Source organism: Dromaius novaehollandiae, chromosome 7, assembly GCF_036370855.1.
Source record: "Dromaius novaehollandiae isolate bDroNov1 chromosome 7, bDroNov1.hap1, whole genome shotgun sequence".
NCBI classification, from domain to species: Eukaryota; Metazoa; Chordata; class Aves; order Casuariiformes; family Dromaiidae; genus Dromaius; species Dromaius novaehollandiae.
The window spans coordinates 24,906,808-24,932,817 of NC_088104.1; the positions used below are offsets into that span (position 1 = coordinate 24,906,808).

At 37.1% G+C, this 26,010-nt stretch overlaps 1 long non-coding RNA gene across 1 annotated transcript; it reads left to right on the top strand.

Moving 5' to 3' along the window:
- The first annotated feature begins 2,017 nt into the window (after positions 1 to 2,017).
- LOC112997462 (uncharacterized) lies at positions 2,018 to 16,619 on the top strand. The gene is made up of 2 exons (XR_003262706.2): positions 2,018 to 2,283; positions 16,231 to 16,619. It is a non-coding gene; the product is annotated as an uncharacterized LOC112997462 (long non-coding RNA).
- Positions 16,620 to 26,010: the final 9,391 nt, after the last annotated feature.

Genomic DNA, 26,010 nt, shown 5'->3' on the forward strand with positions numbered 1-26,010 from the left:
AGTAGGATACCTTTAGTTCACCATATTTGGAAATCACAGAATGATCTTGAAAACTGAGATCATTTTTTTTCATGTATAAAGTGTTTTCTTTCATACATCTGCTTATATTGCAGAATAACAAACCTAAGCAAAGTGAAAATTATACTAAAAATGAGGGCTTCATTCTAAAAGCACTTAACTAAAATCTACATTCTTTCATTTAACTAATACAAACATACCTATTCATGCAACATGTATTAACATGCACACATGGCATGCAAGGCAAGAACAGAAGGAAAGCAAAGCTTCTCTTCCAATTTCTTAGAACGTTTACCACTGAAGTTTAGGAATCCAGTTTTCTTAAAGGTCCTGGAGAAGAAGACAACAAAAAAAGTGTTGAAAGTGATAGCATCATTAGAGAAGGATCATCAAAGAGTATACTGATGTGTTTGCCCAGCATCTGTTTTTTCTTAGTTTTGCTGTCTACTCTTCAATCATTTTGCTTACATGTTCCTAAATAAATCAGAATTGTCCTTTAAAATACAGTAATATTCAAATAGGAAAAAAGGGCAGTTTTCTAAGCATGCAGTGACCACAAGAAAGTAATCAGAAACTAAATGGAATTACTTTTCAAGGGTCTTTCCCCCCCTTCTTCTCTTATACTAACAGTTTAGTGCGTCTCTAAATTCAGCAAAACTGAAGAATAACGAACATCTGAAATTCTCTATCCTTTACTCTTAGGGAATGCTCTCTCTTCTTTCCTTAAGTGAGGAGGACAAGCACTTCTTTCTCCTCATTATGAAAGCTAATGAAAGGGAAGAGGTCTTTGAAAGGCCACTATATTACACACAAGCTTTAGCAAAACCGCATCAGCAAAGAACTGTTTCAGCCATCTATAATTTGTTATGTACACTTCAGAAAGATGTAAGGCCTGCTGGAAGCATTTTCAGCTGAACCTCCGGCTTTGCAATATTTTTACGAGTTTGCTCAGAGGAAAGGTTTTGTCTTCCATCATTCACCAGTACTTTGATATACTCAGTGAGAACCTTTTATGCTTTATCCAGAAATTTCTCTTCACTCCACTTTTTCATCATTAACAGTTGTCCTGGTAGGAAAGCTGGCAGGGGAGGGAAGTCATCGTGTTTGAAAGAAGGATCATTGTCTGCTCCTAGAACAAAAGAAAAGAAGGAAGAACCATACTGAAGCATTTGGTCAGAAGAGCAAGTTGTTCTCCCTTCCGGCAGACACACAGTGTCCCTACCACCCAAGGGAGCACATGACTTCTGCTGGAAACTCTTGCAGTACCATTATCACAGCTATTTCCCTGCCACAGGAAGCAAAGCTGAATCTGCCCATATGCAGTAGGTCCACACTCTACAGAAGTGTGGAATTTATTGTGCACATCTGACACAGTGCCTGTACGTAGTCAAATCTTGTCCATTCCCTGCTGTCTTTTAAGGGAACCCAAGAGAGGCTAAGACTAGGCTGCAGGCCAGATGAATTGCTAGCGCCTGTGCACTAGACAAATAGCATACAAAGTCTCCCACTGCATAAACGTGTGAAAGACTAAGGAGACAGAGACTCTAAACCCTTTGTCTGGTGGCTCCTCTTAGAATTTACAGGTCTCAGAAAACACCAAAGAGTGACAATGAGAGAGTGACATCCATAGCTTGACAGTCACATGTTTGTGTTGTCTTACATTGCTGTTGTGAAGTGGAATGAGTCATCACTAATCAACTCCAGAGGGTACATTTATGGAGCAAGCGCAGAAACAGCCTCTGTGAACAACCTTTCCACTGAGTGCACCTGAGGCAGATTCCTTCCATATTCCAAATTTACCAGCCTTGATTTACAATCAGCAACACAATGAAGGTAGGTACAGTTTTCTAGCAGTCTGAACCCAAAAAGCTAGTTTCTGTGGCTTTTTTTTTTTTTTTAATTAAACAAGAGTTTACATCCCCTCCCCCCACTTTTTGATCTATTTAGCAATCGAGGCACCCAACATACTCAAACAACCCTCCAGTGACAAATCAAAGGGCACAGGGAAAACACTGACAAAAACACACTTTTAACTTTGGACTCAAGTTCCTGATCAGTCTGCAATTAGAATCTACTTTAGAATCAAGACAGTACTTCATAAATAGTGTTTTGAAAAAATACAGATGTATTCTTCTTGCAGTTCTTTATCATGGTAGAGAAAAAAGTACACTTGGATTCATCAGTTGCTGCTGACTTTAAGATAATTTGTGAGCCTTCCTCAACGCAAAGGTCATGCAAAGGGACATTCAAAATTAATATATTCAGGTGAGTTGCTCTTTTTCTAAAAATCTATTTCAAACATGGAAGGTACTTCTTCTTGCATATTTCATTCTCATATTGTAGAGTGTTTGGGAGTTGAAAAAGCAGGTTGAAAACCTTGATAAATAACACTGATGCAGGTTATATTTTGGCTGCAAGCTGTGATTAGTATTCCAAACTATTGACAGTAGTAGTTATATCATATTGGTTCATAAAACAATGGTTATTTTTACTGTATCCATATACTGGAAGCTAACTTCAGCCTTTTCAATACACTGGAAGCTAACCTAAAGATGACTTTATTTTAAAATCTGTTTCTAAACCCACGCTGAAAGATACAATATATTGAAGTAAAGCTCCTTAGAGGTTAAGCAGGTAATCCATGGAGACTATACCGTAACTTTTCCTTAGCTGCCATTCATTAAATATGTTCCATCTCATGAATCATGAATCATTTCATTTTTAAGTACTCTCTTATTTCCTTTAAATTTACCTAAAACTTTATTACATTCAGTCTGTACAGACCTGATAGACAGTCTGCATACATTTAAAACATTCCCAGTGGAGAAGCATAAAACATTTAAAATCTATATTTGATCTGACAACAGCGGCACCATGTTTGAATTAGAAACAGATTAGACATAATTGAAGATAAAGAGGACACAAGCATCACTCCCATTTTGGTGGAGTGGGCTTTAAATTATCAGATTCATCCAGAATACATTACTGAGAAACATTGAATTGTTATCTTTAGACAGCCTTTTCTAAGAGTTTACAATTTCTCAGTTCAGTGAAGCTTGCCACCAGCTTGTTATCAGAACAAAAAACGAAAAATCATTCAGTTCAGAGCACAGAACTGATCTCACCTCCAAAAGTACACGTTTTCTTCTGATAACAGACACTTTATTGGACTGCAGAGGTACCACTTCATGCTTTACAGTGAAGGCAATCTTTTTAAGATCCTTCCACTTTTCAGGTAATTCCTAACAACATTACAAGCAGATATTGTCTGTCAGTTTGCAGAGCCAACAACCCTCCCAGGACAGAAACACACATACACACACACTGTATTTTCACACGCACACCCTTTTTTTAAAAGCATTATTTGGCTTTATGTCATTCATTCACCACATCTTCATATAGTGACAAACAGACTGATTACTCATGGTAATTTGCAAAGTGTAATTTATGCAAAAGATTGAAGTTTGTTTACAATATCCTGTATTTTCTAGTTAGAGCATGTTTATATATATTAACTTTGGAAATAAACCTCAGCAATATCAAAAACATCCTAGTGATACAACTCACTGGGAAATACTCTGATAAATATGTTATTAATCTGTCCCCCCAAAGTGTAAAAAAACACACAGTGACAGTCAAATGCATTGGTAACTTCAGAATGCAATGTTAAGTGCTTTCAGAAACACACTTAGCTTTCAGTAAGGCTATGCTTGGCCCCAATCCTGTCCAAGAAAACTCATATTCCTTAGATGGCTTTTGGACATCCCAAAGGCTCATCTGCTCTACAGGAAATACCTGTTGCCTACCAAAGGGCAGCAGCAAGTGTAATTGAATATGGACAAGAACTAGGTCACAGCATGCATAATTAGACCGTGTTGTTTAGAGGCAACTAACTACGCAAGAATAAATAGTTTTTTTGTTGTTGTTTTGGAAAACGTATACCGGGCTTTTCCAAACATTTGAGTTTACTTTGAATGTCATTCTAGATAATTCTACAATTCTGTGATACAGGTGAACTTTATTCCCTCCCTGCATGTCATATTGCTCGAAAAAGAGTGCATCTGATCATTATTTGAAGCAAGATTTGACATATTTGGCTAGAAGCTTAATCAACACAAGCAATTCTTTGACAATGCATTCATAAATAAGGACACAATGAAATATCTGTCTATAAACTGTACTTTAAAAAGGGTATTTCCATAGTAAAACTGTATTTTTCAGCAGCATTAAGAGGCATGAAAGATTAGAATTGAAAAGTAAAGTAACAATTTGAAAAGGTCTCTCACTTTTACATGCAGTATAAGTCTTTACATTTCCCACAAATCATGCTATGAAAACAAATACAGAAACACCTTTAGTCATTCAGGGGTGGGGTGGGGGGGAATCAGGCTGAAAGCAAAGCTCTGATTTATAGAAGACTGGTGTTTTACATGTTAATAAAGTCAAGTTTTACAATGGTGGCATTTGTACTGCTTTAACTTCTGGTCTGTCAACCATCCACTAATTAAAGCTATGTTAAAAAGGATGGTTCAGATTTTCAAGAAGATGTTCTTCATATACCAACTGAGACCATTTTTTGCATCTCTATATGCAAACAGGTACATACATGTGAGGGAGCTACAGGGGCTGGCTGCTCCCCACGGGAACAGGAGTCAGGAGCAGAGGGTGACCCCAGCACAGGCTGGGACCTCACCAGCCAGGGCACAGTCCTACAGGGTCTGAGCTGGTAACAGGGTCCATCAACAGCCTCAGGTAGGGCAAGTGATAAACCAGGTCCAGGGTCTCTCCAGAAAGTACAGCCAGGAGCCAAAGGAGACAGGCGCAAGGAAAGAGAATACAGCCAAGGGATCCACCCAGGAGACCAGCTACATACAGGACCAGCACATCTACAACCCAGTTCAGATAAGGCAGAAGGCTGTACTTAAATGGAGTCCCTGTGCCCTGGGCAGAGGCATGGGAGAAGGCCCCACGTGAAGCTCATCAAAGCCATTATAGTGCACTCAGGGCCCTGACAAAGCAAAGTGATTAAGTTGCTAATTACCTGGCCTACCTACACAAACAAGGAATGCCCCGATTCTGCAAAGATTTAGACTATTCAATAGATTTTTACAGGATCAGGATTTCATATTTCATATGCACAAATTATGCACAAAAAAACATTTCAGTGACAGAGGCAGAACTGAGACCTTTTCAGTAGCTGAAAATTAAAACTTAAATCAAATGTACCCTGCAAGTTTCTTAGCTAAGATCAGCTGGAAAACAAAATTTCATTTAATCAGAACGGTCAATGTTTCAAAAATTTTTTTTTGTCCCAGTGGAGAGGGAACCAACCTTTCAACAGTTTTCATTAAAAAAAAAAAATCAAAATGCAGAAGTGGATTGCCCTCTGTTTCATGTATTTATTTGGAAAGTGAGAGAGCACCAAAGCCAGGGCTCTATGCTAAATTGGACTCTCTGTGAATTAAAGCCACAGTCTCTCACATCCCATCTCAACCCCTGGCCAAAAATCTTTGGCTACTTGAGCCATGTGATCCCTCTCTCCCAACTCTGCTCTTAGCCCCAAGGATTGGAGGGGGAGCAGGGATTATGCTTGTGCCATTGCATTTAAGGTTTAACGGAAATCCAAACAGAAAAATAAAATTAAAAAAGTAAAAATTTCCAGATATCTCTTCCAGGATACATTTGGGCAACTTCGAAATCCTGTTCTGCCAAAGGAGGATTGCACAAGCTAATGATACTGTCTGGCCTTAAAATCTGTGTGTTATTAATAAAGGAGACAGGGCCCTAGTACCCTTAGCTTATGTCCACTTGGGGGAAAACACTACCTCCCCATGACTAACCATATTTTCTCCCAAACACTTTAATCGATTCCTAGGAGGACACTGATGATACAGCACTGGTAAACAGTTCTCATTAAGTCTCCCAAACAAAACTGAAAAACACTGAGAAAAATCTAGGCTGTCCCTACTCTAGATTCAATTAAGTCAACAGAACTTTTACCTGAAAAGTGTGAACAGATGGCAGATATCACTCTGTATTGAAATATATACATATATATATATGAACAAAGTATCCAAGGTAAACATCTCTACAAAGAAATTGCTAAAAGCTCATTCAGGATTATTATTATTCTTGCTCCCATTTTAGAATGTGCCAAAGTTTTATATATATTACATTGAATCTTTACCTCCAGTTTTCATAGATCTGTTTTGGCATCTGCTATGCACAAGTTCTGAACAGGTCAATTTTAAGGGTTTGAAATGTCATCTATGGATTCCTGGTCCTGTGTAGCCATTAAATGTCCCATTATTTCATCCAGAGCTGCACACTCTCCACCTTATGCTTTCTTAGTCAAACATGTCTTGGTTTCATGCATGAGTCTCTCTATTCAGTAGCACTAATAATATGTAACATGAGAAAATGTCAATTTAATTAGCACAGAACACCTGAAAACTTAAGGCAAACCATACACATCAATTACATTAATGAGCAAGTAAATGCAATCAAATCAAACGTAGAAGCATTGTTTCAAGGTTTGGTTAGTGGGTGCTTTTTTTCTTTTTTTAAAGCAAGATGAGAATTGCATTTCACATGTATAACAAGATGTTCTTGAGAAATATCATGGTCTTGTTTACCCTTGGCCCTCTCTTCCTTTTTGTTATCTACTGCATCTGGTTCAGGTAATAATCTTATTCAGGCTCCCAGGACTGCAGAATGAGAGGGGAAGGGCAGTTGGAAAAAGTTCAGGTGGGCATCAAAGGGGATAGATAGAGCACCATGATCCATACCAATCTTTTAGAAAAGTCCAGGATTACTTCTCATATTAAAGAGCTCTCATGCTCTAAACTCTCCTGCTCTAGCTTTCCAGCATGGTGAGAAGCACCATTTTGAAGTGCATTTTAGATATAAATGTATACCAAAGATGACACAGAAATGTTAGAAATCCTTAATATGGGTGATGAATTAAAATTCTACTCCACATTGATCAATCAAGAAATAACTGTGTTTCTAGAATATTATCAGCACCTTAAAAACATCAACAATTTTGTGAGCTTGATGTTTATCACTATTCTGGAAGAAACTTAAGCCCAAAGAAGTTGTGCCTGTTGTCCCAAGGTCATATCCAAGGCAGCATGAACGTGTGTGTGTGTGTAAACATATATATATATATATATATATATACACACACACATATATATGTAAAAATCAGAATCCACAGAAGCTTGCCTGAGAACTTCCTGAGCTATTTGCCTTAAAAATTCAGGTCTATCTTTCAAAAGTATTCACCAAAGATATTTAAAGCCTTATGGTCAACTTGGAAACAATTAGTAAAAAAACTAAAGAAGTTAGTGAATTTGACTATCAGAAGATTTTATTAATATTGGTCCTAAAGAAAAAAAAAAGCATAATGAATGCTAAATTTTAAACCAATCATGAAAATAGTGTAATTATGGACATTCGCTCAAGAGGCACAAGAAAGAAAAGCAAAGAAACAACTGCAAAAACTGAAATACCTGTTCTTTACAGCGCACTAAATTTGGTGAATGTTTTGCAAGCTTGTAGTCTACATAAAATTCCAGCTCTAGCTTTCAGTACTAAGAAATTGTCCATAGAGCAGGAACTGCTTTACTCAGTCAGTTTTATCACCCATCTGTAAGTACCAGTATTTGTTAAAGCGACTTTGATGCTCCAGAACATAAACAGTGACCAACTTGCCCTTCTTCATAGCTATTTGACACATTTCTTCCATGGTATTCATCTGATCTACATCATGCTAAATGAGCACATGAAAGTGAAAAGGAAGTGGAGCCAACAATCAAAGAAAGAAAGAAGAGCTGTCCCAAAAGCCAAGCCACACGCCAAGACCCAAGATATAGTGATGACAAAGACAAGTATAACTTTCAGTTAGTAGCAAGTTTCCTCTCTGCTCCTTGAAACAAGTTAATGGAAAATGACTGCTTGGATACATACTTCTCAAGTATTATAATTTCTGTTTCACACGTCATGCTAACATTGAAAATTCAAAGTACCTACTGTCATCAGCCAGACACAAAACATTGCACTTGTAATTACTCACATCCACCAACATGCTGATTTAACTAAAACATAAACACTTGCTAGTGAGATGTGTTCCGATTCAGGTCCTCACACCCTTCAGTGTCACCTTCCAACAGACCCCCCAGAATTTGAATCTTGAGTCTAGACATCTTCACCAAGAGTTTTCTGTAGCCTATGCCCAGATTTTTAAATTCACAGACAGATGGTGAAAATATCTCAATTGACTGGACTGTTGTGGTTAGTAGAACCCACCACCTTTTTTATCATTGGTTAAAGATACTGTTTTGCAGGCAAAGGTAATGGACTCACTAATGCTCAGTCTCAAAACTGGGGACTCTTCCTGCTTCTAAGTGTACCAGTGAGGTACAGTCTACAAATATTAGCTGTTTTCTGTTGCAAATATGACAACAAATCCCATTTTCACAGATGCATCACCTGGTGGAAGAAGAAAAAAGAGGAAAGTCAGCAGTCATAGAGCACAGATTTGTGCAAACATGGTTCTGTGTGTCTGAGAACACAGTTTAGGACCTCCATTTCCTCTATTTTCCCTTCGGTCCTAGGTAAGGAGGAGCCAGCCCAGCAGTGACAGAATAATAAAGAATGGGATAAGTCCTGTCCACTCAACAGGCAGTGATTATCCTTGCCTTCCCCAAACCTTCACATCCCAGCTGCTGAGCACTGCAGAGTCAGTAGCTGTGAAGCTCACAGAAAATTAAGCTGGCAGACGCCAAATCAGCTTCAGAAACAGGGTTTTGGGGCTGATTGGCTATTTGCTCCAGTCCTCTTCTGTTTTTTCCCTTTGCCATCTCCTCACATCAGCCTTGCTCTAGCTGCTTTCTTTTCCATTCTCCTCAGCCCTATATCCCCTCTTTTCTCAACTCTTATGTGACCCTTCCTTTGTTTACATTTTGCTGGCATATAGTGTAACCAACTTACATTTAATCTGTTTTTCCTTGGAGTCTGTAAAACTGTGATATTTTGGTTTCTGTATTTGCTCTTATCTCCTATAAAAATTTTTGAAAAAGGAAGTAATTGCATAAAGATTTTTGCATGTCCTGCTAGTCCAGCAAAAAGTCTTGCAAAAGTACTTGCATTAATATTAAATCTAGAAAAAGTTTTCACTGTAATTCACAAAGCACATTTGTCTGCTGTCTGTGGACATAAGCTTCTAGTGACTTGTAGAGCTACTAAGTGTTGTGGATACATAAGCTCAGTGGTATTTGGGGAACTGGGAGCAGAAACAGTACTGTGTGATCTCATGACAGATGAGGCACCAAGAGAGCACACACTCATCCAACAGCCATAAAGCAGCAAACTGTTCTTGAGAAACATACAGCCTGGAACATAGCTGCAGAACTTATTTGACACTAAACACTCAATAATAAATACATTGTAAAGCCAAAGACTGCCTGTGGACAATTCACAAGCAAAAGTAAAAGATAAATTCATGAGTTAGCTTTGCTACAGTCCATCCAGCAGCAAACTTCAGTGTGTATTGGAGAGACACTCTCAATTGGCCAAGTGAACCAAAAGGAGTTAAAAAAAAGTTAGACAGTATCATTCAAAAAATATGCGCTGGTGGCTGAAGGAAATGACTGGATGCATTCATACTACAAGACGGAGGCAGAGGTTAAGGAGAACAGAAATAAGAACTCAGAGTGAACAGTTGGGTATAAGCCTCACAGCTTCTCTTGAGATGTTAGCCTTCTTGGCATGAAACACTGCATAGGGGTGACTTGGGTGGGAAAACAACTACACTCAAATGTCTAGAGAAAAGGTCAATTGGGATACTTTTTAAAATAGAAAGGAAAAGTAGTGAAAGTAACAATACCTGGAAAGGGTCTTTTCCAAGGTATCTCACAACTCTGTTTACGGCTGATGCAATTTTGTAGATGTTTTTGATTAATTCCTCCACAATATCAGAGAAATTGCCACTAAGTCCAGAGAAGGTTTAAAAGTCATTTCATTGCCATTAAGAACAAGCTGCACTTCAAATAAAGAAGTAGATTTAAATATTGTCTCAGTGTTTTCAATCAGATACTGAAGAGAACACTTGATAGCTTGAACAGCCCATCTACAATCATGTGGTCTATGTATTCAGTGTAGGGTTTCCATTCATCAGAAAGAGGATCTGCCTGGAGCAAATACTGATTGTCCTGGAAAGAGTAATTTAGAGAATCAGTAACAGGGGTTTAGAATTGCTCTTCTCTGTGTGGATTTCTTATCCCAGTTAACTGATCAATCCAGGAATAAAGGAACTCTCACTTTGATGAAGAAAAGCATTCCCACTATTTACAACATAATTACCTTTTCATTGTAACTTTTACAAGTACATCTGGAACTAATTACTGAAAGCTATTTCCCTTTGGAGTTAGATTTGCAACAGCAAGTGCAAATATTTGAAAACAGTTTTAGCTTTTACTTAATCCTGGTTTTCCTAAGTATTTACATGTATTTATTGACAAGATACACTACTCACAGTACAAAACATTCACGGGGCCTATTATCATGTGGACTATCTGGATCTTTTCTATTTTATCTTAAATCACACTCCATAGTTAGAACATTTCTTTTTATGTCATCAAAGGACAGAAGTAAGAATTTCTGCCATTTTTCTTGACAAAAACAGGGCTTTGAGTCTGTCTATGCAACAGCCAATTTCATATTATGCTTGAATTTTCAGATTCTCTCATCCATATTTCAAACAACTTTCCTCTGTCTGCTCATTACAATCCAGAGATCTTCACTCTGCCAAGTCAGAAGCAAGCATTACTTGTTTGTCAAAATTCTCCAGTTCATGCATTCTACTTCTCTTTGCAGCATGGTCTTCCGCAGCCTCTGGTACAGCTTTGTAATTACTGTTAAATTTGCAGTAAAAGGAAAAAAAATCATATTCTTTCTAAGTTCATCAGAAATATTTTTGACCAGATTCCTTCCTTCTTTGCTTAGTCTACTCACTCAAAAAACCCTGATAAATTAGAAGTACCCATAATAAGTTTGTTAGCAGTTATGTTTCAATAAACTGCTAATCTTTTTTTTTCCCTTAGAAAAGGAAAAAGGACAAAAATCAAACACACTCAGACTTTCTGTTTAAAAAATACATAGTGCCAGGTTCTCGGCTGGTGAAATCAGCCTTATGCTTACTAAATCATTGAAATCTACATGCTAGTTATATATTAGTAGATATTCTAGCTTTCAATGTAAACAAAATTGCCAGGATATCTTGGAAAACTGAATATTTCTGTCTCTCCATAAGACAGATGACTGGGCAAAAGCAGGATGAGTTCCTCCAAACTGCAGCACCTCTTCTGTCCTCCCCACAGGTTCCACATGAAATTGCCAGAGTTTAGTTAACAGGCAATGCTATACCAATGTAGCTAAACTGGTACAATTTTGAGTGTGGATGTTACCTTATTTTAAAAGCAGATTATATTAGCTGGTTCTTTCTGTATAACAACCTGTCTCGACCCTAGGAATGACTATTTTTCTGACTGTCCATATGCAGACTAGAACCATTTTAACTAAAATCAATCCAACACCACACCTTTGCATACTAAAGGACCATATTGACTTTTACAGACAAATACAATATATATCTGCAGGGTTCCTGAGAAGCTATTTCCATCAGCAGGAAGAAGTCCCATTATGAAAACTATTCTTTGTTTCTACAGTGGTGGCTACAACACTCCCAGCCAGTACTCACTACAGGAATGACTCTAGTTTTGTCAGCATACCTCTCTGGCAACTGGACTAAAATCACTAATGGATTTTATTCCAACTCCTGAAAAGCCTTCAGCTAACTAGCAACAGGAGAGGTTTTATCATCCATTACTGGTCTCGTAAACCACGTAGGCTTAATTTTCATAAACTTCCTGATGGGAGGAATTAGTTCTGTCTATGAATTTACAAATTAATGCATTAGGAGTCATCCTTTTGTATTCAAAGAAACACATATAAACACACTCAATAAGACTAGAATGTACGATAAACTACAAACTACAGAGTAACAACCACCCAGCAGACAGGATAATTGGGAAAAATAGTTGAATACAGTTTGATTCTAGTTTAGTGTAGCTGAAGATTTGAAGAAGTTGTAACAATTATGTCAATTTTCCACTATGTCTTTACATTCACATACAGCTGTCAAAAAGAATCTTATTTATTTACCTTGTAAAATCTCTCTCTCTTAGAATAGAAGAGCATTACAACTGCTAATGTTAGCAGGATGCTTTAAAATCACAAGATATTTCACCTCTTGGAGAAACAGTAGAAAGCTACAAAATCACAAAAGGTTTTGTTATTAGAAAAGTCATTCAGACACTAATGAAAAGGCTTGCTCAAGTTACCACATCATGAGTAAATCTTATGGAATTTGCTGAGGCAGAATTTTTGTCAGCCTCCTGAAAGCAAGAGCTACAAGTCTTTGCCATCAGCATTCTTCAGTTCTAGACACTTCATTTAGATACATGCATAGTATTCTTTTTTAAAATGAAAATCTGAATGGTATTTCTCTTATTTTAAACCACTAGTGCTTCTCAGGGAACCGATATTGTCACACACATACACAGTCTTTTTACACTATTTTGTATCCTGAAATAAAAATTTACGAAATCCGACACATGACTTGAGCTTTTTATCTCTAGAGCAAAAGAGAATTTTTACCATAAAACAAGATAATTGCTAAAACAATTAAAAGAAATGTTTTATATTAGTACAGTGAGATTTACGACTGTTTTACTTTCTGATCAAAATTTACTTCGTACAATCCAAATTCCAGAGAATGATTAGATTGAGGTCTGATGCACAGAGAAGGTTTAGATCCTATGTCTAGGAGAGGTGTATCTCTTTGTTATATCTATCCAGCCACTCCAACACTCCCCAACATTTTTGCAAAACAGGATTTATTTCCTCTATCTGAAAAATTCTGCACAGACAGAAGAGATTTCACCTCAATGTCATTTCTAAGTACACAGTAAGGCTATAACTTCAGAAAGTGCCTGAAGTGTTTTAAGCCCCATTGTACAATGTTTTACAGCAATACTTACAGATGATTGATGTGCTTAAAATGTGGTCTGTGCCTGAGAAGCCTCTCGTAACTCCTGAGACCATTTTAAACTGCCTGCAGTCACTGGCATGCTTTTATGAAGTGAAGGAACATCCATTCCTTAACTTAAATAAACAGAAACATTTATGGTGATAGACTGCCAGTTTTACCATGATATAAGCTGCAAACAATGCACCAAGTCTGCTCTCAATATCTAAAGGGGGAACAGCTTCACACCCCAAATTCTCTGGCTCAGGACAAAATTCCCAAGGACTTCCTGGAACAAGTCATGGCAGATGACAAAGGAGTTTCAGGTACTCCAGGGAGCCGCTTTTATTCCTTCGCTCTGTGAAACAGCTATCATTCTAGAAAGAGCAAAGCCTTGTGCTAGATGCAGGCAAGTCCAGTTGTCGTTTAGGAATCCCGGTGGCTTTTCTGACAGGCCACAGAAAAAGAAAGCACATTTCTGAAGCCTGGAGAACTGCAGGGTGTTTCTTTGGCAGAAATTTGGGCACAAACATATGGATAACACTAAAACAGAGTGGGCTGCAAACACAAATAAGAATACTGTTGTACAGCCACAAGACCTATCTTCACAGGAGAGATCTATCAAACATCATTTCTTTTGTCACCACACAGATCTGGGACCCTCACATTAAAATCATTCTGAAGTTTGTTTGTCTTTGCAGATTTCTTCTATAACTGCCAACACAGCCAATTGTTATTTCTTTAGATTTTTCTTATAGAGAACAAGTTTCTTCACAAAATGTGAATTTCCCTCTCTTCCAGATGATCCTTGCAGAAATCAGAGAAATCAGGAAAAAATTCTATAGGGAGGGTACTTAGAAGTATGACTTCTGCTCATGGAACAGTTTATAAAAATAAAACAGCATCCCATAAGAACTCTAGGAGCACGTTTCGCTATCTGTGCAGTCAGATCAAAGTATACCTGTACTTGTTTATATAACTCTGTCCGGATCTGAGCATTTAAAGAAAGTAAATGGAATCAAAATGTAGCTGGGCACACCAGCCTTACTGTATGTCTATGCAATCTCTGCTTTAATTATTTTCCATTGGGATGGAATTATTTTCCATTGGGAAGAATTGGATATGGTCTATCAAATTTTTGCATAATTCCATTTTATCCTTAAAGTATTTTGCTTTCACAGAATTTTGAGAAAAGGTAACTTGGTTGTGAAAAAAATAAAGAATTTTGAGCTTTTTTTAAGTGAAAGTTTAACATTATTTGAATTTCAATGAAATAAAATAAGAAAGTGTTCAGATCTTAAGGACTTTTAATTCTCTCATGCACATTTCAGCAGCCTCCAGAAGCTGTGCTTTGGTTCACAAAAGCATCTGCTTTTTAAAACCTCCCTGTTATTGCTACTCTGGCAAGTATTCTATGGTATTTTTCAAATCCTAATGCAGGATCTTCCACATTCTAAGTGCCAGTGTCTTATTTCCACACAGACAATAGGTATCATTAGAAACTGGATCAGTAAAGAGAGAATTTCAAAATATTTAACTTCCAAAGCCAGCATATTGGCCACAAGGATTGGCCAGATTCCACAAATCTCCAAAATGTTAAAGTCTCCCTAAAATAATCTAAAACATGAAATTCCCACTAAATCTGCTTGTAATCAAGTGAGAAATACCATGAACAACTGCCTCTTTCATGACATTTCAAGAATTCTGATTTTGGTTTTGTTTAGAAGCAAGAAGTGCTTCATGCAGTGTCAAACCTGACAATGCATGAAAATGAACAATGTTCCAAAAGCCATGTCAGCATTTAGAGATGATTAGCAAAAATCCACTGATGGTTTATTTTGAATTCTGTTCAGCTTTCTCCTAGTCATTTGGCTAATCATTTGGCTAATTTCAGTATAAGTTGTAGGAATATGTTTCCTTACTTTTTGATTACTTTTGGAAAGGAGTTATTAGCCAGATGAAATTTCATCTCTTCTATCTTAGAGATCACAGGCTTAAAAATGAACACAATGTTCTAAACATCTTTATTTTCAAGGAGAAATTGGATTTTTAAGAAAAACAGAAATAATTTCTATCACCAAGGAGCAAAAATAAACTGAAGAAGTTTCCTCTACTTTTAACATATAATAAACACACAACAATCATGTATTTTCAGAACAGTAATAATATTAAAACACTGCACAGCAGAAAACAAAATAAGCCTGTAGAACTATACTACTTTGAAAATATGGCATTTGTCTGAAGGTGAGAGAGAAAATCAATAGGTTTCCAGAAAAAAGGCAAAGAAAATTACCATGTTCCTGAGACTGCCTATAAAACTGTAAAGAATATAAAAAATAAAGTGGAAAATTTACAATTAATTACTTCAAACTTATGTCAAACATCAACCAGATTAAAATATGGCAAAAAAAATTATAATTAATTATATAAACAGAGGTAACATGTAACATATATAACAAGCAAGAGCATAGAAGAGGAGATTTTCCTCTATTTTTTGTCTTTGATTTGTCAAAGATCTCTTTGTAGCAGGTAATTTCTTCATCAAACATTGAAAGAATAGCAAAATTGGAATAAAAGCTGCAAATGATGGCAAGCATTTCCAGTAGATTACCAAATATCTGCAAATCTGTAGAAAATTCTTTGAACAATAAAGAAAAAAAAATCTTTTTCTGAAGCCTTCAACTAATGGCTTTACAAATAATATTCATTAAAATAACTTCTTATTCTTTTTACTCTTCTACTAGTGAATTGCTTTATTTCCTTTTTATCTTGAAAAGTAAACTAGGAATTGCATTATGAACTTAACATGGAATTCTATCTTACAGTTACATTCATTGCCTCTTTATATGCAAGATTAAAGTGTTGAAATGTAATGGCATGAAGGCTGGGAAAGGAACCATTAAAACTGAATGATGGTAACAAATACAATAAAGCTATTAAAAATCCAATATAGGAAAACAAAAATAATGGAAAAATCTAGCTACCTTTAGCATGAATGGAAGTAAAATGAACACAGAAGAAAATATAACTGCTTTTTTGTGTGCATATATATATATATATAAATTAAATATTATTTATGTTACTGATCACTAGAATCAACTTTTTCTTTGTTCAATTTATAGGAGTGGTTCTGAAGGACAATAAGCATTGTGGCTGGAACAGCACTGTGAAAGACCCATATCTTCTACCATTGAAAATCAGACCAGACAACATACCCCAAAAATACTTTTTAAGAAGGCATGAAGTACTTGGAATGATGGAAAAACTTCAGAGACAGCCACTCTAACTTGCATGAACCATTGTAGACTTATTCCAAACTGTGGACACTGGAATAATGACATATAAGATGTGAGGAGACACTTTTGAAGTAGCACTGTTAGGTAACTTTGTGGCTTCTCAAGTGGCCATCGGCTAGGAACTGATGCTGTTTTAGACAACACTAGTATTAACTGCGTTTATCATTAGCTGTTATTCTACAACAATGGGTCAAAAAGCCATTGGCACGAAGCTCTGAGGAAACTATTCTGTCAGGAAAGAGGAAAACAACTATATTTCAGCACTGGCTCCAGTCAGTCAGTCATAGAATCTCCATATATTCAAATACTTTCAAAGAGATCTTGATGGACTGAGGCAACAAAAACTCTTTTTCCTCCAATCTGCTTACACCTTTCAGTTAAGACCACTTGGAAAAAATGCAACAGGAGGTAATCCTAGAAGTTCTTAACTGTTCTGCATAGCGTTCCAACTCCCTTCCAAGCCTGTGGCAATCCAGTTTGTCCATGGGAGTACTCATAGGCCAAATAAGTCTTCCTAGTATGCAAATGCAGTTATAATCTTTCTCACGATACCGTGGGAAATGGCACTGAAGCTATCACTTCTTCAGGTGTCAGTAAACATGGTCTGCAAAAGACAAATTGCAGACTGTCTTGTGGACAAACTCAGCAAATACAATCAAAAAGTTTATAGAGTGATTTTATATCCTTTTCCCCCAATAACGTTTCCTTTATTTGAATATGTATTATCAGCAGCAGCCTCAGTTTATGGCAGTGTGTGGTTAAATATCCCATAAAAGCTAACTCACTCTCTTCTATTCTAAACTTGCTACATTCATGCTGACAGTCCAAATTACAGTATTTTATTATATTGCATCTTCACTGTGTATTTTATTTATCTCTGTTGTGTCTTCTAGTTTTTGGCATCTGTTCAAAACCTTTACCTGTGTTCTCCTGCTGTTTGTCCTTCTGGCAAACTGTTCTGTTTCTTTTGTAGTTTCTTTTGCTCTGTGCTCAGAGCAATATCTCTTACTTTCATATGCTACGAAGTTCATTAGTTTAGAGTGCTTATGCAGTCTCTCAATGACACCAAATTGTGCCTATAAATTGCTAGACAGCTGCAAAAATAGCCTGTGTATTAAATCACCGATTTTGACAACCTGTGAAACACTGCTTGTAAATGTGATCTTTATGGCATAAAGCCAGATTAATTCAGTAGTTAAAGTTTAATGAAATGTCATAGTAAATACATATGTGGCCTAAAAGCAATTCATAATTCAACTGGTTTGTACATTGTCCATTTATTGTTTTTTAGAACTTCATGTCTTCGCTCTTTATGTGTCTCCACACAAGTTCTCATAATATAGCATCCATAGAAACTGGTACTTTCCATGAGGCATCTAAGTTTGCTCCCTGCTGTAACTGTGACACTGCCTTCACTGTTTCTGAATTTCCTTGAGGGAAGACATTCTCCCTAGATCTGAAAAGCTTCACTGATTAAAGCCTTCATTTGGCAATACGTTCCATTGTGTGGCTCTTAAGAGTCGGTACTTTGTCTTCAGCTGAACTCTGCTGGTTTTCCTCCATAGAATTTGAGATTACATCCCAGTCTCACCACAAGCATAAAATAACATACCTCCATTCACTTCAACAGTTGCACAGATATGAACAGTTATTGAACTTGGTTTGATGACATTTAAATTTATCATTCTTCATATCCATTGCAAAGCTTTATCCTCTTTTTAATGTTTGCAAATAGATTGTTATCAATGGGTTTTTCTTTCTGTTTATTTGCTTGCCTCTCTGAAAGATCATTTCCAAACAGTATCTTCTTTAGGAGAGAGCTTCTGTCTGACGGATGACATTTTTGTTTAGGTGAGATTATAAGGGTCAGAAACACCTGAGTCTTGTTAAAGTAAAAGGAATGTAGGTGGTAGTGGCCCTGTATTTCTTCTGAAACATCCCATCATAGGTTTGAAATCTTATGTATCAGAAGTGAATTAGACAGGACTTGACTCCGCAAGATTTATATTACCGAAAGTCCTATGTTTTGATGTCATTCTTTTTATGGGATTAGTGAGTTACTTTTTTGAATGCATCTGCTGGATAAAATGCAGTGCTGTAAAAGAGCTAGCTTCTCCCTCCGCCGATAAAACCTCGTGAGCTGCTGAAAGTATGCTGATCACTTTCATCAGACTCACCATTCTCATACAGCGACAAGTACATGCTTCCCATGCTCCTCAGTCAGCCATGTTGTATCAATCCTCTGCTTTCCTCTTCCTCAAGCACAATACAATGTCCATTTTTGCCCATGTTTTCCTTTTATCCCCCCACAGTTCCCCCTTTGTTCTGTCTCTTCTTCATTATTTCTGGTATGTTTATATAAGTCTCTTTCTCCTACCTCTTGATTTTATGATACATCTACTTTTATGTTTGTTGCACTTGTTGGGATGTATTTGTACAGCGCTGATGGTAAAACTCTCCTGTCTCAGCAGGAAGCTGTTCCTCACAGCAATTATACCTGATGGCTTCCTTTTCATTTTCCTTCAGCTTCTCATAAAATTGCATTTCCTGAAACCCTATGAATTCTCTCTTAGAGCCTTACATAACTCGATGTATTCAACCATCTCTTTTCCATCCATCTTATGTTTTCCATCATCTTTTTCATTTTGTTAGATATATGGCTCATTTACTCATGTATTATCTACTCTGCTACTTCATATTTTTCCCCACTATTTGGACTGTAATTTTATTCTAGATTGCCAGAGTTCACACAAGATCCAGGTACCCAGTTCTCACCAATTTTAATAACTCTCCTTGACGTTAATGTAAGTTTTGTGGCTAACTCCCTGGCAACTCTGAAAATACATAATGTGGTGGGTATCGCTTATGTCTTGTACATTCTTTCAAGAGCAGTTTAGAAACAGTTCTGTAAAAGAATAATCTTTTTAAAGCTTTTTTTTGTTTTTGTGATCTCATAATATTATGACTTTCAACAGCTGAGGGACCAAAGACGACATTTTCATTTAAGTTAGAGCATTTGAGCTCTGCATGTCTAGATTCAGAACAGATTAAGATTAGTCATTTCCCCTTGAGTCATGGCCAAATTTTGTCCTTCCTTTATTATTGCAGCCTATGGTGGTCTTCTCCCTTCTAGTGCAGATGAGCACGTGTCTTGAATAATGAATGACTCTGCCATCAAAAATATGCAAATCTTGTTCTTCATTTCAATATTTGGACATATCAATTTCAATTTCCTAAATCCTTTCTTCAAGCTAGAGCTATTAATGATGCTAAGACAATTATCTTACTCTACCAGACAGCCTATTGTTCATTCAACAGAAACTCCTATTTTTACTGGAATATCAAACTCTTTCGGTAATTTTTCACATATTTTTCCCTTATTCTTCCACAGTGTTTCTTTATCTTACATAGTAGCCAGCTATGAGAGAAGGAGACTTTGTCTGAAAAGGCAATATATTTTAACAGACCATCTGATGTAATTAAGAAGGGCAGGTGAGCTTTTTAGGCTAAGAATCCCTTCATCTGTATCTTAATCTTGCATTCTTTCCAACAAGACTACAGCCTACCGGCAGACTTCAGTCAAATTAAAAAAATGTCTTTTTTTTCCACCCTCTTCACACATCTCCAATGGCAGTTTCTCCAGACCTGGGTATTTTTGTACCCATTTTTCATTCCAGACACCAAATCTTTTCTCATTGAGCTGCAAGAGCTAGTCCAGTTGAAAACAGCAGGTTTTAGCTTTTAAAGCCAGCCCAGCAGTTTACAAAATAGAATACTGAACATCCAAAATACCTAGCACAAATGAGACCTTGAAGTCTTTATTTAGGGCCAGACTGTGATTATCCTTTTGTAATTTCAAGGGAAGAAAACAAATAGTAAGGATTTTATATGATAATATACTGGCACTGAACACTACTGCTGTGATACTTAATATCTCTATGGAGCAAAAGACCGAGGTGTCCGCAGAGCTCTGAGTCACCTTCCCAGCACTAGTGAAGAAGCTGGCCATGGAGAAGAGCATTCAGATTCCAAAAAGGGTTGGGCACTTTGAGGCACAAAACTTCTGGTATCCTCTGTTTCAAAGGGGTAATCTATATAGTATCACTTACTGTGGGCAAGCAACAGGATTACATCCACTATCTACCATTGCTTCTTAGACAAATAAGCTTTGATTGAAGTCAGGATCAACATGTGTGCTTTCATGTAAAGTGACATGCAACCATTAACGACTGATTCAAACTACTGCAAGATTTTTATGTAAAAATATTTTCAGTTGTTAGCATTGTTTTCAGTTGTGTGTGAGGAGATATACCTCATTCCTCTGTATTTTCCAGATTTTCTTTTCTCACCTTGATTTTTTTTTACTCAGGAGACACTTACAGCATGTGAGAGGAAGATTTACCATATAAGTTGAGAGCATCCCCGCAGCAACAAAAGGCTAAGGGAATACACTAAAATAGATTAAAATAGATTAAAAGGAATATTTATTAGAACTATTCATTTTTGAAATTTTTCTATTCAATTATATGAAGGCTAAAAGCCACACACGAACCAAATATAAAGAAAAAAAAAGAGCTATATAAGCACAAAAAGAGAAGAGCTGTAGGTGTGGAAATTAGTTTGGATGCAGCATGATTTATTTTCATTCTGCCACCCTTATTCACACTGCGTCAAATTTTAGCTCCCAGTCCTCAAAATTGCTACAGGCAGGTGAAGTTTTTATTGGAGATCTGCCTGGAGCAGTTTTCAGGATCAGGGCCTGCCTCATCAGGTGGTCCCACTAAAATGAATTATGCTAGATCAAAATAAAATTCTAAAACAAATTAATCACAGCACGCACTCAAATATTTATAAAATGTTTCTCAACCTAGTAATTTCAGACTACAGAATTTTGAGATATGAAATAGATTAAATGTTTTACCTTGAAGCAGACTCCAGTCCTTTTGACTCCTGAAATGCAAGATTTAATACTGTTCCTAAGTAGTGATCGTTCATCTGCCATGTGAAACTCACATAATGAGAGAGAAATTCCTGCATTACAAATGTATGGAAAGTTCTATCTCAGAATTCAATTACAAATATCAGTACTTGCTATTCAGAGCATCAGCTCCAAAATAAAGCTCTTTAATTTCAGATTATAATTGAAAGTGTAACCAAATTATTGCATATTCTGTTGCTTTTGGCACCACTAACAAATACAGGAACTAATCCTGTACCTGTTACTCACATTAACACTAATGCAAGTAATCCCATTCAAATTAAGAATGTATAAATAAAGATTACTTGTGTAAGTAAAAATTACAAGATAAGGTGGATAAATCCCCTGAAATTGAATGATACAATCCATTTATTTATTTTCTTTCTCTAAGGTATGTGGTTTCATTTGCCTGGCTGAAGCTAAAAGTACAACTGAGAGTACAGGACAGATACTGCATGAGGTGCAGTCAGCAGGTCCTGACTTTATGAAAAAAGTGGCTCCCAGGGCCACTCTGCATCTCTCAGTTCATGTTCTCCCATGCTCATAGAGTCTAAGCAGCTCCGGACTCAAGCAGAGAACTCGACCCTATGAGCTCTTACTTCTGCAGGTGTACCATACTGACATCAGCAGTCCCATTACAGGCAGAAACATACATTTGCAGGATCACACCTAGCATTCACGTCTATAGTTTTCTGTTCCAGTTTTTGAACTTTACCCCACTCACGATTTAGTCACAGCACAGATGACTTAACAAGTAATGGCATTACAACCAAGAGGATAATATCAAAGAGCAAAGGAGCATCTAGGTGAGAAAAGGTTTTAAAAATCATGTCACCATTCTCCTTACGAAGGGCTGAATAAAAATGCTATGGATAAAAACTAGTTAGATTCAGAGTGTTTTTGCCACGGTGTCCAGTACTTTCAAACATTTCGATGCTTAAAATCTTCTAATACGCAGTTCAACAACTAGTACTGGACAACTCTAACCACACTTCTCCTGCCATATAGCTGGGAATGGAACGAGCACAGCTGAGCTGGTGAAGAGAGGAATTTACTTGTGTGAGACCCAGGGCTTACTTGCCAGCAAGCCCATGATTTCCAGTGACCCTGAGCCATCACCTACGGCTTGATCAGCCTCTGTGGCAGCTGGACTTCCTGCCAGCCCTTACAGTCCAGTGCTATGTGAAATACAGTCAGTCCTGTAAACGGCAAGGTAAAAGTAATTTGTTCATATGCAAGGTCAAAAGAAGAGTTTTGTGGATTGACTCCATAGCCCATGCCGTCACTCTCAGAAGGATAAATACTTTTTATACAATTTGTTTAAAAAATAAGCAAGCCATATCTAGATTGAGCATGTCTTCCATACAAGCGTAAAAACTACATTTCAGCAAAAACTGAGTAAGTCTATCATGTAAATGAAGGACTCCCTAAGCACACATTAGCAAGAGAGACCATAGTAATCTATCATTTCAATGATCCCTGAACAACAGGATCTGTAAGTAAGTTTTGATAGAACAGATTTTGACAGCTTCATAGGAGTTATTACAAGTTGCATAGGCAAAAATCTGCAGAATAAAAGGAATCATAATAGGCTGTAGGCTGTTGTGTCAACTAGCATATGATCAAGCATTGAAACTACCCTTGCTAAAATCAGTCGAATGATTCACTAGAATAAAAAGATACAGTGATGGCACAGGAAAAACTGAAGTGTAGCATACAAGTTAACCATGGTGAGAAAACCAAATGAAGATTATATTGTTAAATGAAAACGTAAATAAAAACTGAAGATTTTCTTTCATCTTTCAGAAAAAGCAAAATCAAACACTGTAGCATACAACTACTATTAAAAATTGTATGCACATATGTATACAAGCTAAAGTAGTCCCAGTCAACCTGCCAATCCTGCAAGCTAACCATGTAAGAATGGAAAAGCTTGGATCATTTTATGAGAGCATAGGCCTACGTTATTAATGCATAACATAGTCTAGTACAGGCAGAAGCAGGTGTGCTGGTGTATTCTGGGTTATGTATCTTTCCCCTCACCACCTTAGTTTGTCTTTGTATATTGTCTTATGCAGAGATAGTCACAAGAAATTTGCCAGTTTGGACAATGTTAGAAAACTGTACTAGCCCTCTCCTTGAGGAACAATTTCCTGGTTTTAAGAAAGTATTTCTCCCTTTTACAGAGCTTTCAAACAAGACACTTACAATGAAATACTCCAAAGACAGTGAGAGAAGATAGTAAAATATGGCCTTCTCCTCTCAACTTCTCCATAAAAGAACTAAAAAGTTGCTGTTTGTGAAAGTGAATTATTGGAATTTATCTGCTAGCCCAAGCCTGTGAGTAGTCAGAAAATAAATAATTCAGAATAGTTCAGAAATGTTCATCCACAGTAATTTAGCCTTTCATGTCAATACTTCTTTTACTACTGACATTAGTGTATCTTGTCAATAGAAAGCTGTTTATGTTCTTACAATTTTGCATTGTAAAAAAAAGAAAACCAACAAGAAGTTTTACAAAAAGGAAGAAAAGTTTGTATATCAACACCTTAGCAAAGGACCAGTTTTCTACTTGAAATATGCTGCTCTAAATTTCAACATCATGATGTTAAATAAATATTTCATTTATATTCCCACTCTTCTACCATGGATCACCTGATGCATAACTAACAGTTATTCAGATTTACACAGACAGTTTCGTAGAGCTTAACAAAAGCTAGTGAATTAGCTTTCCTCTTCCCCTTATCAAAGTAAGAAAGAGTTTGCTATGGAGTTTGTGGGAGACGGAAGTGTCTCAATTCCCAGCACTGCTGTGAGGTACAAGTATGATTTACAATAACTTTAATGCATTACAGGAGAACTAGGCCACAATTTAGCGTTCCAAGTGCACATTAGAAGCCAGAAACTCCAGACTCCAAAGTCATTGAAAATGAGTGATTTACATAAACCATAACACCTCTTTTCCAAGTTTTTTTGAAATCTTGATCTTTCTCAGTGCTAATATTCACCAATGTCAAACAACAGTTGTAAGTAAAGCAAACAAAAAATGAAAAAAGACATATGAATTAGTAAAACATAACAATGATGCTAAAACAATGTGATAAGCTGCATACAACAGTTGCATCTAAAGAAAGAGCTCTATTGAAGTGTTATAGCATTTGTATTTACCAATTTGTTGCAATCCAGTGCACTGTGCTTGTTTTCCTGTGTTTATCTTCCAACTCGCACAAAACTCTTTGTTCTCACACTGAACTTCTACACTGAACATCTTTCTCCTCTGGCTCCCAACCTTTATTTACTCCAGCTGACAGTGTCTGGTGTAACTAGGTCTAGGTAACAGTAGGAAAGTTTAAGATAATGCTTCTTTATCCTCTTGCACCAAAAAAAGTGTTTAAATTTACCCAGATAAGAAGAGAACAGAAGCAGGGAGAACGGATATGGGGAGAGGGGTGGAGGATGCTGACAGTGCTTCTTCCACCAGCTGGAGGAGAGGCATATGAAGGGTAAAATAGAGAAGAGAGCCCCAAGAACACTGTGAACAGAACAAGACACAATGGCAGGAGAAAGGGGAATGTGTGATGCCCTGAGCTTCTGAGATGTAGCAGGGGGGAACTGGAAAGCTGAGAGGAAGTGCAGAACCACTGACATGGAAAATATCAGGAGAAGCTGCAGGATGCGAGGTGGTGGACAGAGAGAAAACACAAAGTCTTTGGCAAGGGAGAAGTTTCGGGACACAAAATCCCAGACAGATCGAGAGTGGATGGACAAGTTGCAGAGAGTCTGTGGGAAAAAAAGGGAGAGATTGGAATGGCTCACAGTGTGCTTGGGGAGGGAGTCCCTTCTGTGTGCAGTGACTGTAGCCTACCCACTAACCCTGGAAAATTTCTTCTCTTTTTCTTTCAGTAGATAGGTATGTTTGCTGAAGAATGCAGCTTGAGACAACCCAGAAGTATCTGCCCACTCAACAAACAGCTTGAGTCAGTTACAAAATTTTGGCTTTAGTGTCTGTAAAATAGCAGTAGTGTTGGTAGCCCTGCCTACTGCTCGCAGCTTCTATTAAATAAAAATCTGGGTACTCATTCAGGATTTGAGAACCTCATTTGAAGTATTCCTTCCATACTTCCCCCCTTCAAAAAGTGCCCTCTCTGGGAATCTTTCCCACACTCTCCCTGTGATACTGTCAGGCAGGAAATTTCAAGAAATCAAGTCTGTTGTCCTTCAGTAAATTTTCCTCCATAAAGCTATCAAACCTCAAAATCAGCACTTAAGCTCACACCCTCATTTTCCTAGTTCAGGTAGTCTGCAACACATTTACAGAACTTGCATCAAATTGAAATTAAAAAAAGCATGGATGCCATAGAATGCAAACCTGACAATGCAGCAACTGTCCCTCCAAAGAGGGGATTACTCAGCACCTGGTCACAAGCTCAGTGCAGACACAGAAGTCAGAGCACAGTGGTGGGGTCAGAATCAAGAATTTAAAACTTCACTAAAACACCTTCACTGAAAATATGTTTTTGATTTCCAGATACAAGTTCTTCTGCTCTCTGCTTCAGGTCAGGCAAATGCAAAGCAGCTTTGGTCCAAAAGCCACAGATTGCCACAGTGTATATTAGCTCAGGAAAAAA